We start from the raw sequence: 13,991 nt of genomic DNA, 5'->3' as shown, positions 1-13,991 counted from the left end.
CCAATTTTCAACACGACTCCGATCGGATGTTTCGAGCATCACATAGCTCTTACTGAAGACAGACCAAGGCACAGAACAGTCTAAAATGAATTCATCAATGGTGATGGCAAGAATTTATAGAAGAGGAAGATGTATGGGGTAAAAAAAAATCCTAGGAATTCTGTTTGCAGCAGAAAGAGCCTTGTTTTGACTTATCTCCCGACTTCTGCACTAAAAGTGGAATAATACGTCAGAATCAAGCAGCAATGAACACAAGTGAGAAAATTATCCTGTTGGAATTTTTAACTTCTTTTTTTCGAGGAAGTAATTTTAACTGTGTAGAATGTTTATTTTACATCTCCAGGCACTCTTTCAATTTTCTTCCACTTTCTTTTGTAAACTTTCTCATCGAAACATTATGTGTTGTAGTATTCCTTTATATTTTCCTAATTTTCTCACTTAAGTTAAATGAGCTTTAATGTTCAAAGAATGGGTGGCACACAGAGATGGAATTCCCAAATTTAACAGACACTTTCTGACAATCCAAGAGCACCGTGACACTGGCTTATTAAAACCCCGGCATGATGTGATCTTTACGCTGATCAAACATATCAGTGGTGTGACACTGGGCAAGTCACTTCACTTCTCTGTGTCTTAGTTACCTCATCTTTAAAATGGGGATTAAGACTGTGAGCCCCACATGGGACAACTTGATTACCTTGTATTTACCCCAGCACTTAGAACATTGCTCGGCACATAGTAAATGCTTAACAAATGCCATTATTGTTATTAATATTTCCCTGGTGGATAAATGAAAAGAGCATCCTAATAGCTGGCATCAATCAATGGTGTTTATCGAGAAGCAGAGTGGCTTAGTGGAAAGAGCACAGATTTGGGAGTTAGAGGATATGGGTTCTAATCCTGGCTCCACCACATGTCTGCTGTGTGACCTTGAGCAAGTCACTTAACTTCTCTGTGCCTCAGTTACCTCATCTGCAAAATGGGGATTAAAAGTGTGAGCCCTACATGGGACAACCTGATTACCCTGAATCTACCCCAGTGCTTAGAACAGTGCTTGGCACATAGTAAGTGCTTAACAAATACCATCAATATTATTATTATTATTATTAAGCACTTACTATGTACAGAGCAATATATTAAGCCCTTGGGAAAGTACAATATAATGGAATTAGCAGACACTTTCTCCGCCCATAACAAGTTTACAGTGTAGAGGGTATCTATGCTAACCCCCGATATGGGAGTGATCTTGGGCTGACTGATCCTTACTGGAAAATATTTCCCCTCAGCAAGAGAAGGTTTCAATTGTCAGAAAAGATTTAAGTCTTCCCTAGTTGTAGGGAGGGGACTGATTTTGGCAAAATTAACAATAATAATTATTATTTTTGTGGTATTTGTTAAGCACTTACTATGTCCAGGCACTGTACTATGTGCTGGGGTTAGATACAAAGTAATTGGGTTGTACAGGTTCCCTGTCCCACATAGGGCTCCCAGGCTTAATCCCCATTTTCCAGATGAGGTAACTGAGGCCCAGAGAAGTGACGTGACTTGCCTAAGGTCACACAACAGACAGGTGGTGGAGCTGCAATTAGAATCCAAGTCCTTCTGGACACTTCTGAACTGTTTTTAACTGCCTGTCGTTCCCCTCCACCCCCATCCCACCCATTGGATTGTAAACTGCCTTAGGACAGGGAACATGTCTGCTAACTCTACTGTGCTCTCCCAAACATTTAGTACAGTGTTCTGCACACAGTAACCACTCAATAAATACAACTGAATGAATGAATGAATAATGCTTGCTAACTCTATTGTACTCTCCCGAGCACTTAGTATAGTGTCTACAGGACCTCGCCCCATCAACTCTTGGCATAGTTTTCTTGGACACCCAGAGAAGGCGAGCAGGAAGATTACTGACAAAGTTCTCCCCTTGACCAATAGTTGAAACATTTATGGTGAATTCAAAGAGTTACATTCTGCACCAAATACTAGACCTTAATTTCTGCCATTACCTCTACCTGTAATTCATTTTAATGTTTGTCTCCCCATCTAGACTTTAAACTCCTTGTGGGCAAGGATCATGGCAACCAACTTTGTTATATCATACTCGCTCAAGTGTTTAGTACAGTGCTTTGCACAGTTAGTGCTCAATAAATGCCAATGGCTTAAAAAAATGCCAGAGTTCATTAAAAACATTTATTGAGTGTTCTCTCTGTGCAGTTCACTGAACTAGCTTTGGCCGTACAAGGGAAGTAAAAGATATAGTCTCTTCCCTTAAAGAGCTTACAATCTAATGGACTTTCACTCCCCACGGATGTCCATTCCTTATATTCCTTTGGGAGTAAGAGCCCTCCTAAGGGTAATTATGCAGCTTTTACTAGCCCTCTGTATGCCTTATGCAAAGCCCAGAAGAACTGTGCTCTGCACACACAGTATTAGCTCAATAAATGCTATTGATTGACTCCTCAAAAAGTCCTTGGCTCAATAAGAACTAAGCATCAACTCTTATTTTGCCAGCATGCCAGTTAAAGGGGTTTTTTGCATTATGAATAAGAATCAATGCCACGTAAATACACAGTCTTTCCTCATCCTTTATAAAATATGCAAAAACTGTTTAATCAATCCATCAATCAGTTGTATTTATTGAGTGCTTACTGTGTGCAGAGCAGTGTACTAAGCACATGGGAGAGTACAACATAACAGTTAGTAGATACATTCCCTGCCCGTAAGTAGCTCCTATAACTACTAATAGTCAAAGAGCTCTTCTCACCAGATTCTAAACTTCCTTACACTTATTCATTCAATAGTATTTACTGAGTGCTTACTATGTGCAGAGCACTGTACTAAGTGCTTGGAAAATACAATTCAGCAATAAAGAGAGACAAGCACTGTCCATACCAGACTTCCTTGGATTTGCTTTACATTTACACAGATATCAATGCCACCCCTGAGGGTAGAAGACTACTACTAGTGGATATCAGGGAGAACCCCATTTCATAAGCCACATATTCAAAATATATCTGATGAGATCATGGTCTCTTTAAGTTAACTTGTACTTCCCAAGTGCTTAGTACACTGCTCTGCACACAGTAAGTGCTCAATAAATACGATTGAATGAATGGGCTAAACTATCAATCTATTATCTGTCACAGCTCAGTTTTTCAAGAATTAGAATTGTTTTTCACCCTGCACTCTATGTCTTTAATGGGGTAGACAACAGAGTCTAGCTTCTGGGTCGCACGGTATAGAGCATAAATTCCTTGTGGGTACTGAATATGTCACTCTTTTAGGTTCCAGACCAAATGGGTACTCAATAGACAATAATTATTATGGTACACAAGAAGCAATAAATAGGAATGACTGATTGACAAACACTGTTCTAAGTGCTGCAGTACATGCAATTTTATCAGTTTAGACACAATCTCTGCTCCCTCTGGGGTTCACCGCCAAAGAGGGAGATGGATGCATATTCCCCACTTTTTAAGGATGAAGAAACTGAAGCACGGAGAAGTTATGTAACTTGCTCAAAGTCACACAGCAAGCAACTGGCCAAGCTGGGATTAGAACCCGGGCCACCAGAATCCCAGTTTTGTGCTCTTTCCAGTAGGACACTCTGCTTCTCAGTGCTACTACCATTGCAAATGATGTAGTAGTAATAATAATAGTTTTATTATTAAGCACTTACTGTGTTCAGAGCACAATACTGAGTACTGGGAAAGAATATACAGGTGGGTTGCTCATAATCTAAAAAGGTTTGCTAAAAATCCACTACTCTTGGAATTTGTTTCAGTACAAGGATTAAGATGTGCTGAGGTGATGCGAGATATATCTCTTTAGTTATTCATCAAATTTGTGTCAAAATATTGCAATTCTGATTGTTCTCTCACTATGTCACTCAACTTCAAGCGATTCTGATGCATATGCCTCAATAATCCTGTGAAACAGTACAGACCTTGTATTGTTACCAGATGTATTATAATAGAAAACTATTTCATTGGTTCACTTTATTTGGTATTCTATCCTTTTCCTAATGCAAATTATGGTTCCTTCAAAGTTGTATTCAGTATATTTTATAACCCTAGATCCTTTCTTGGATGATTCATAAAATTTTGTTCAATTCAGCAGATATTTCTAAAATCAATCCCTCGCTAAATGTAATTAAAGCTTCATATTTGGGTACCTTACAATGCACATATCCCTGGAAGGTCCAATTATTTAAATGATGCTAATGGATTTGAATTGTTTAATTGATTTTTTAAATTATAGTTGCATCTGCAAATGAATGGAACTTATTTTTATGCATCTATATAGAATGTACACGTATATCTTTTACCATCCTTGATCATTCAAAGGGAAAATGAAGCACTTACTATTTATACAATTTTGACCCATAATTTTTACTTCAGTAGTTTATAATATTCATGTTCTATTAGATTGAATGTGTGAATAATTCCATATTAATATTCCCTTGTTTTTAATCAAATTTTTGCATTGCATTTTTAATGATATGCACTTTCAAAATAAACTATCTTAGAAACTATTTAGTCATCATATAGTTCAATATTTTCTTCCCTTATATTTATCTTTTCTTCTTTTAATGTACTATATATACTTGTGTTAATTTACCATTTACTTTCAATCCAAAAACAGTTAGGATTTGCACTCCATGCTAAGTGATGAGAAACAGGCATTTGTTCGTCAGCTTGGAAATTTTTTTTTTTTATTTCTGGACCTCATTGAATATTTCCAATCTTCTGTGCCATAAATATCAACCACTGTCTATTCCTTTTGGCAAAGTAAGACATAAAATACTTTTTTAAAATTTTTTAGTGTTTGCTTTTAGAAAAAAAGATTTTGAAATTCAAGCTTTACAAATAGGGTTGTCGGGAGAAAATAAATCTGTCTACACCCACAGACATGCCTATACGCCAGTTTGTAGACACAAGCATCATTTATACACTGTGTGATTCAAAGTCACATTAATGGAAAGTAAAGGGCATCAATAAGTTCCTTACACTATATGTCCTCCTTAAACTAGTCAATTAATTTTATTACTACAGTCTTGTCTCACAGAAAGAGATTTTTCTTCTCCTACTATCACCTCAGTAAAATCCAATGAATTGAGCTGCCATTGCACTTATTACTTTGACTTGAGGTTATGATATTGGGCAGTAAATATCACTTAGATTAGACCCACTGCATTATTTCCTCTCTCATCTTATTTTACAAGACTCTATGTGCACATATTCTCAGCTGGCCTTGAGCAGTTCCAATGTTCTGTGACTCAGCACAATGAAGCTGCTCAAATTCCCAGGAAATGCTTTTTCCTCCACCATACCCCACCCACCCCTTCAGATAAACGTTGTGTCAAATTCCCAATGGCTCTAAGAACAGGCTGGAAATGGAAAGTTGAAAATACCAATATGCTAAACAGCAAGTTTATCTTACTGTGCTCAGAACACATAAGAGAACTGCACCATTGAAACATACACTAGGTTCTCAAAAAAACTCTTCAACTCAGAATGAATTATTCTCAGCTTCTTGTAAAAATCGGGCACTTCATATATCATGGGTTCAAATCCCGGATCCACCAATTGTCAGCTGTGTGACTTTAGGCAAGTCACTTAACTTCTCTGTGCCTCAGTTACCTCATCTGTAAAATGGGGATGAAGACTGTGAGCCCTGCTTGGGACAATCTGATCACCTTGTATCTTCCCCAGTGCTTAGAACAGTGCTTTACACATAGTAAGTGCTTAACAAATGCCATCATTATTATTATAAGATCTTTTTCTTCTCCTTAAATATTAATAATAATAATAATGGTATTTACCGATCACCATTCTAAGGGCTGGGGTAGATACAAGGTTGTCCCACGGAGGGGCTCACAGTTTTAATTTCCATTTTACAGATGAGGTAACTGAGGCACAGAAAAGTTAAGCGGCTTGCCCAAGGTCAAACAGTAAACAAGTGGCGGTGTTAGGATTAGAACCCATGTCCTGTGACTCCCAAGCCCATGCCTTTCCACTAAGCCATGCTGCTTCCCCAAACTATTAAAACTATTTGACTTAAATAATTCAGCAAAAAATTCCTAGCCCAGTTATCATAGGAAGAGTTAAAGCAAATAATAGATGGTTTAGGAACAGGTATTACTCACCCTAAATATTTTTACTAATAGCAGTTTTATTTGTAAAGTTTTTCTTTAAAGTGTGAAGACACATGGATCATCTGCTGTTAATTTTGCAATATTATTTGTTCAGATGAGCTAGCTATTCAACAAATCAAATACCATTACCCACTTCTTAACTGCTGGTCAGACTATTTAGCAGCTATAATTAACAAAAACCTTGTCAACTCCCAGGGGATAATAATATCCCTTTCAGTTTTACACAGTAGACTGTGCATTTTTCAGTTGAGGCTTACTTTGTCCTCATTACACGAACATAAATTTGCAAACATTGAAAAAATAGTTGACATTTCATAAAGTTGTGAAAAAACGTTGACTTGTGTAATATGAAAATATTAAGGGTGTCATTTCCTTCTAGATTCCAAAAGTCACACTGTTTCAGTATCAACACCAAAATGCATCTGAAGAGCCACCGTGACCAGACATTCAGACAGCATATTACAGGTTGAACCTCAAGATTTAAGAGACTTAGTGATTTCCCTTTCCATTAATTCCTGTTTTCTACCTCTACATCTGGGCATGAGAGAGGACTAAGCATTAATGAAATCCCAAGATCTTGAGACTTCTATACAAGTAGGCGATTTTATGATGGCCACTATATCGGATTCAGTGCTGCCCCTCCCTAAGATGCAGTATCTACATGAGGTACAAAAGGACTAAAGCCTTATACAGTTCTATGCAAAATGAAAATTTCCTGGCAACAGTTGACCCCATGATTGTCTCTCGCTATTTTCAAAGTAAAAAAAAATGAGAAACTGGAGAAATCAGACTCTGCATTACAATGTCAAAGTCGGACTCGGCATTGCCGTGATCCATCACCCTCCCTCTGCCCCAGCACATTTGGAATTTTGCGATTAACAAGGCTACAGACAGATGTACAACTTACCTCATAGGATGCGTTACCTACTGCCTTTTGGTGCATAATACCTATTCCAAATTGGACATTTGAGTAATGGAAAGCAAGAGCAGTCCACCAAAATAAGCCACTGCTGGCAGAAAGCAAGGTAAAAGGACTTCAAGCTGTGACCTTAGAGCAAAACACAAGCAGCATCCTTCAGCCAATGCTCTGTAGAAAATAGGTTAGACAGAAGGCGAGCTGACTCTCCACATTGCAAAGATTCATTCGAATAAAGCATTCTGGGCTCCAGGCTTGGAGTGTGTCTCTTCCCCCAAGAGCCGACTCGAGTCAGGGCTGCCTGTGTGCTAGGGGATGTGAAGCATTTCATTGCAGTTGCTCTCTGCAAGAAACTCCCCCGGTCATCTTCACAAACCCTGTCACTCCGCTCCGAGATTAAAGAATGAGCACAGCATGCATAATGAATGATTTCAAATTTTCAGGGCACTCCCTATAGTGTCTATCATAACCAGTAATGGACTATTGATCACCTTATCTCTAAAACAGGTGGGGCTAGGTGATTGGTTTATTCCGACCAAAATCAGGAGCCGAAGCTTTCCAGCCCCGCAGCACTCAGGCAAAATCCCAACATACATGACATGACATTTGCATTCTGCAGTCTTTGATCTACACTCTCCTTCTCTCTCATTCTCTCTCTCCCTTTATCTCTCTCCCTCCTCTCTCTTTCTCTCTCTCTCACTCCCTGTCCTTTGGAAAATGCTGCATCATCTCTTCTCTTTATTCAAAGTGAATATTCTCTGCAGTTCCTAGCCATAGACCCTGGATTACGTAAATCTTGCAGGGTTGATTTTCAACCTGTTCTGGAAAAGTACCAAGCTAATACTGAAAATAGAGAAAAGGGAGATGCTAGGAAGAATCTAGAGCATTTTATATTGATTTTCTAGGTGTTAGTTTGTTATAGAACACAAAGCTATTCAGCTATTCAGTTATCACTGGCATTGTTGTGCAGCTCAGTTGGGAAGAATTTTTTATGTATGCATGTGTTTGTATATAATAGCTGAATAAAATTAGATTTGTTTCCATGTTTCTATCTTTAGCAGCTCAGTTAGTTGGTTAACTCTGTAAAGACTTACAGTCTTCCCTTAGAGAAACACTGAAATCTATAAATATTAATTTGCTTTTTCATCACAAAACACAAAAATGAGAATTTAAAAGTACTGACCTATAGTTGCTATTGAAATTCCTATAGAAATGTGAACAGAATTGACTAATGCAGATGCAAGTTAAGAATAGGGATTGTTCTGCAAAGACCAGAGCACAATTCACTGCCCTCACTTACTCTGTAATTCTATTGTTCTTGGTGCCAGAGAGGAGGTTGGTCACCCAGCCTATTCCTCCTGATTGCTGCTGTGCCAATTGCATTATTTGCGTGGGGCTTCTTTCCCCCAAACAAATACAGGGAGGACTCATTTGATTCATTTACCCCTATTGGGTGCTTTCTGTTTCTCATAAAGGGGCATCATGCCACTACCAAATGGCAGCATGCCAACCTGTACATATCACGCCCAAACAGAGCTCAGAGAGGACAGGGGATCGGAAAGGGGAAGAGTTATGCTAAGCTATCCACTTATCTCTGCCTAATAATGATGATAATGGTAACAACAATAATAGAGTTATTTGTTAGCATTTACTATGTGCCAAGCACTATTCATTCAATCGTATTTATTAAACATTTACTGTGTGCAGAGCACTGTACTAAGCACTTGGGAAGTACAAGTCAGCAACATATAGAGACAGTATTCTAAGGGCTGGGGTAATTCAAGGTAATCAGATCAGCCCTAGGATCTGCCCCAACAGGGTGGAAAACTCTGGGACATGGTATAGGAGCATGTTTGGTCCACTCCACTCATCAGCCTCTAAACTGTAAACTACTTAAGAGCAGGGAACATATGATGATGATGGCACTTGTTAAGCACTTACTATGTGCCAAGCACTGTTCTAAGCACTGGGGGAGATACAAGATATTCATGTTGTCCCACCTGGGGCTCACAGTCTTAATCCCCATTTTCCAGATGAGGTAACTGAGGCACAGAGAAGTGAAGTGGCTTGCCCAAAGTCACACAGCTGACAAGCGGCGGACCCGGGATTAGAACCCACAATCTCTGACTTCTAAAACCATGCTCTTTCCACTGAGCCATGTTATATTGAATATTAAGAGAAGCAGCGTGACTCAGAGGAATGAGTACGGGCTTTGTAGTCAGTGGTCATGGGTTCAAATCCCAGCTCCGCTAATTGTCAGTTGTGTGACTTTCGGCAAGTCACTTAACTTCTCTGTGCCTCAGTTACCTCATCTGTAAAATGGGGATTGACTGTTAACCCCCTGTGGGACAACCTGATCACCTTGTAGCTTCCCCAGCGCTTAGAACAGTGCTTTGCACATAGTAAGCGCTTAATAAATGCCATCATTATTATTATTATTGAACTCTTCCAAGTGCATAGTACAGTGATCTGCACACAGTAAGCACTCAAATACCATCGATTGATTGGCATCTACCTTTAAGATGCTCAATCAGCTTTCTTCCTGCTATTTTTCCTTGTTCTTCCACTAAACCCCGATTTGCCTGATTTGTTCTTCGCAAAGCAGCCTACTCACTGTTCTTGACTATTCTTCCTCCGACCAATCGCTCACAGACTCCCTCCTGCTTGGTGCTTCCTCTCCATTTGTATCTTACGGACCAATGCTCTCCCCAACTACCAAGCCTTTTGGTAAGGACATTTCCTCCAGGAGGTCTTCCCTGATTAAGAGCTCATCTCCCCACCTGGTGCCCAGGCCCCTCCCTGCCACTTAGGTACTCATATCCTCCTACAGAATTTATTTACAGTTCTTTGTATTCTATTGTTTGTTTCTTCCTACCCGTAATATTTTTAGGGTCTGTCTCTCCCACTATAGTTTAAGCTGCTGAGGACAGAGGTGATATCTACTAATTTGATTCCTGCTCTGCACGCAGTATCTCCCTCCAAAAGGCCTTCCCTGACTAAGCCCTCCTTTCCTCTTCCCCATTCTGCATCACCCGGACTTGCTCCCTTCATTCTTCCCCCCTCCAATCCCCACAGCACTCATGTACAAATCTGTAATTTACTTATTTACATTAATGTCTGTCTCCCCTTCTAGACCGTAAGTTCATGGTGGGCAGGGAATATGTCCGTTTATTGTTATATTGTAACTCCCAAGTGTTTAGTACAGTGCTCTGCACATAGAAAATATTCAATAAATATGACTGAATGAATGAACAGTAGGTTCTCAATAACTCCTCCTTATGAACCGGCATCAGTTCTCCTCCCTGTCACTGAGGAACCTACAACCTTACCTGCCGTATACCACTCCAGAGGGGAACAGAACTGTTGTCGTCTCCACAGGGCATCGGGTAGAATGGTACAACTGATGATGTTGTGGTCACTGTGGTTGTGGTTGTGATTGTGTACTATGAACTGCACGGAGTCTGAAATGCTGCTTCTCTAACCACAGTACCCTACTGATCTTTGTTTTTGTCTTTATGTTAATTAACATAAAGAGATTAACATCTCTCCTCTTCTTATGGCATTTGTTAAGTGCTTACTATGTGCCAGGAACTGTACTATGTGCTGGGGAAGACACAAGATAGGTTGCACACAGTCCATGTCTCACCTGGGGCTGACAGTCTTAATCATCATTTTACAGATGGCCCTACTGAGAGCTCACCTCCTCCAGGAGGTCTTCCCAGACTGAGCCCCCTCCTTCCTCTCCCCCTCACCCCCCTCTCCATCCCCCCATCTTACCTCCTACCCTTCCCCACAGCACCTGTATATATGTATATATGTCATTCGCTCCCACGGCTTCAACTATCATCTCTACGCTGATGACACCCAGATCTACATCTCTGCCCCTGCTCTCTCCCCCTCCCTCCAGGCTCGCATCTCCTCCTGCCTTCAGGACATCTCCATCTGGATGTCCGCCCGCCACCTAAAGCTCAACATGTCGAAGACTGAGCTCCTTGTCTTCCCTCCCAAACCTTGTCCTCTCCCTGACTTTCCCATCTCTGTTGACGGCACTACCATCCTTCCCGTCTCACAAGCCCGCAACCTTGGTGTCATCCTCGACTCTGCTCTCTCATTCACCCCTCACATCCAAGCAGTCACCAAAACCTGCCGGTCTCAGCTCCGCAACATTGCCAAGATCCGCCCTTTCCTCTCCATCCAAACCGCTACCCTGCTAATTCAAGCTCTCATCCTATCCCGTCTGGACTACTGCACTAGCCTTCTCTCTGATCTCCCATCCTCATGTCTCTCTCCACTTCAATCCATACTTCATGCTGCTGCCCGGATTATCTTTGTCCAGAAACGCTCTGGACATATTACTCCCCTCCTCAAAAACCTCCAGTGGCTACCGATCAATCTGCGCATCAGGCAGAAACTCCTCACCCTGGGCTTCAAGGCTCTCCATCACCTCGCCCCCTCCTACCTCACCTCCCTTCTCTCCTTCTACTGCCCAGCCCGCACCCTCCGCTCCTCCACCACTAATCTCCTCACTGTACCTCGCTCTCGCCTGTCCCGCCATCGACCCCCGGCCCACGTCATCCCCCGGGCCTGGAATGCCCTCCCTCTGCCCATCCGCCAAGCTAGCTCTCTTCCTCCCTTCAAGGCCCTGCTGAGAGCTCACCTCCTCCAGGAGGCCTTCCCAGACTGAGCCCCTTCTTTCCTCTCCCCCTCGTCCCCCTCTCCATCCCCCCGTCTTACCTCCTTCCCTTCCCCACAGCACCTGTATATATGTATATATGGTTGTAGATATTTATTACTCTATTTATTTATTTATTTATTTATTTATTTTACTTGTACATTTCTATCCTACTTATTTTATTTTGTTGGTATGTTTGGTTCTGTTCTCTGTCTCCCCCTTTTAGACTGTGAGCCCACTGTTGGGTAGGGACTGTCTCTATGTGATGCCAATTTGTACTTCCCAAGCGCTTAGTACAGTGCTCTGCACATAGTAAGCGCTCAATAAATACGATTGATTGATTGATTGATTGATTTTACTTGTACATATCTATTCTATTTATTTTATTTTGTTAATATGCTTTTGTTCTCTGTCTCCCCCTTCTAGACTGTGAGCCCACTGTTGGGTAGGGACTGTCTCTATATGTTGCCAACTTGTACTTCCCAAGTGCTTAGTACAGTGCTCTGCACACAGTAAGTGCTCAATAAATATGATTGATTGATTGATTGATTGATGAAGTAAATGAGGCACAGAGAAGTTCAGTGATTTGCCTGAGGTCACACAGCAGACAAGTGGTGGAGCTGGGATTAGAACTCCGGCCCTAATGACTCTCAGGAGCTTGGGTCTGCTGCTTCTCCTTATGTATAAGCTGCTAATACCCCCCAATTTATTTTATTTTTCAATCGTAAGACCACCTGGGCTCCTCAATTCCATGTGTGGTTGTTTCCCAGTCCTCAGTACAGTACTCTGCATATAGTGATAATAATAGCAATAATAATAATAACAGTATTTGTTAAGGGATTACTTTATGCCAAACACTGTGCTGAGCACTGGGATAGATACAACACCATCAGGTAGAAACAGTCCCTGTCCCACATGGGGCTCCAGTCTAGGGGGGAAGGAGAACAGATAATGAATCCTCATTTTACAGAGATGGGGAACTGAGACACAGAAAAATGAAGTGACTTACCCAAGTTCACACAGGAGGCAATTGGTAGAACTAGGATTAGAACCCAGGTCCTATTCCTCCCAGGCCCGTACTCTTTCCCCTGGGACAAGCTTACCAGTATTACTTATACTGGTTGATTTTAAACAGCATTTATTAAGCGCTTAATATGCGTCATGCACTGTTCTAAGAACTGAATTCAATTGTTTTCATGTGATTTCCCTTGATTGACTACTTGAAGAGATTATCTGTGCAACCTTCACAGCATCGCTAAAATCCATCCTTTCCTCTCTATCCAAATTGCTACCACATTAATCCAAGCATTTATCCTATCCCATCTTGATTACAGCATGAGGCTCCTTGCTGACTTCCCAGCCTCCTGTCCCTCCCCACTTCAGTCCATACTTCACTCGACTGCCCAGAAAAAATGTAGAAAAATGTAGAAAAAATGTTTTTCAAACAAAACCATTTAGTCCACATTACTTATTCCTCAAGAATTTCCAGTGTTTGCCCAATCACCTCTACATCAAAAAGTAACTACTTACCTAGGTTTTAAAGCACTCAATCACCTTGTCCCCTTCTACCTTACCTCCCTTATTTCCTACTACAATTCAGACAACACACTTCACTCTGCCAATGCCAACCTACACAATGTACCTCCATTTCATCTATCTCACCACAGATGTCTCACCCACATCTTGCCTCTGGACTGGAGCTCCCTTCCTCTTAATATCTGATGGATATGATCACTCTTCCCACATTCAAAACCTTATTAAAAGCACATCTCCTTCAAGAGGCCTTCCCTGATTATGCCTTTATTTCCTCTTCTCCCACTCCTTTCTGCATTGCTGTTGCTTCCTTAAATTCACCCTTCCTTCAACCCCACGGCACCTATGTATATATTTGTAATTTATTCATTCATTCATTCATTCAATCATATTTATTGAGCACTTACTTTGTGCAAAGCACTGTACTAAGTGCTTGGAAAGTACAAATCGGCAACAGAGACAATACCTACCCAATGGGCTCACAGTCTAGAAGGGGAGAGACAGACAACGAAACAAAACAAAGCAAGGGGACAGGCATCAACAGCATCGATGTAAATAAATAGAATTATAGTTATATACATGTCATTAGCATAAATACAATAATAAATATGAACACGTATTCACAAGTACTAGAGCAGAGGGAGGGAGTAGGGGCAATGGGGAGAGAAGGAGAAGCAGAGGAAAAGGAGGCTCAGTCTGGGAAGGCCTCCTGG

General features: G+C 41.0%; 1 protein-coding gene across 5 annotated transcripts in view; it reads right to left on the bottom strand.

Moving 5' to 3' along the window:
• The window catches only part of CNTN1 (contactin 1), a 520,093-nt gene that overhangs the window by 301,690 nt on the left and 204,412 nt on the right, over positions 1-13,991 (bottom strand). Inside the window, exon 1 of one of the 5 annotated variants that reach the window (XM_038769931.1) lies at positions 7,065-7,466. The exons of the other annotated variants lie outside the window; for them this stretch is intronic. The gene's annotated coding sequence lies outside the window, so the exon portion shown is untranslated. Of the gene's footprint in view, positions 1-7,064; positions 7,467-13,991 lie in introns of those variants that run through there. 5 annotated transcript variants of the gene reach the window in all.

Source organism: Tachyglossus aculeatus, chromosome 2, assembly GCF_015852505.1.
Source record: "Tachyglossus aculeatus isolate mTacAcu1 chromosome 2, mTacAcu1.pri, whole genome shotgun sequence".
NCBI lineage: Eukaryota > Metazoa > Chordata > Mammalia > Monotremata > Tachyglossidae > Tachyglossus > Tachyglossus aculeatus.
Note: the sequence above shows the minus strand (reverse complement) of the source record. Positions and strands in the feature narration are given on the sequence as shown.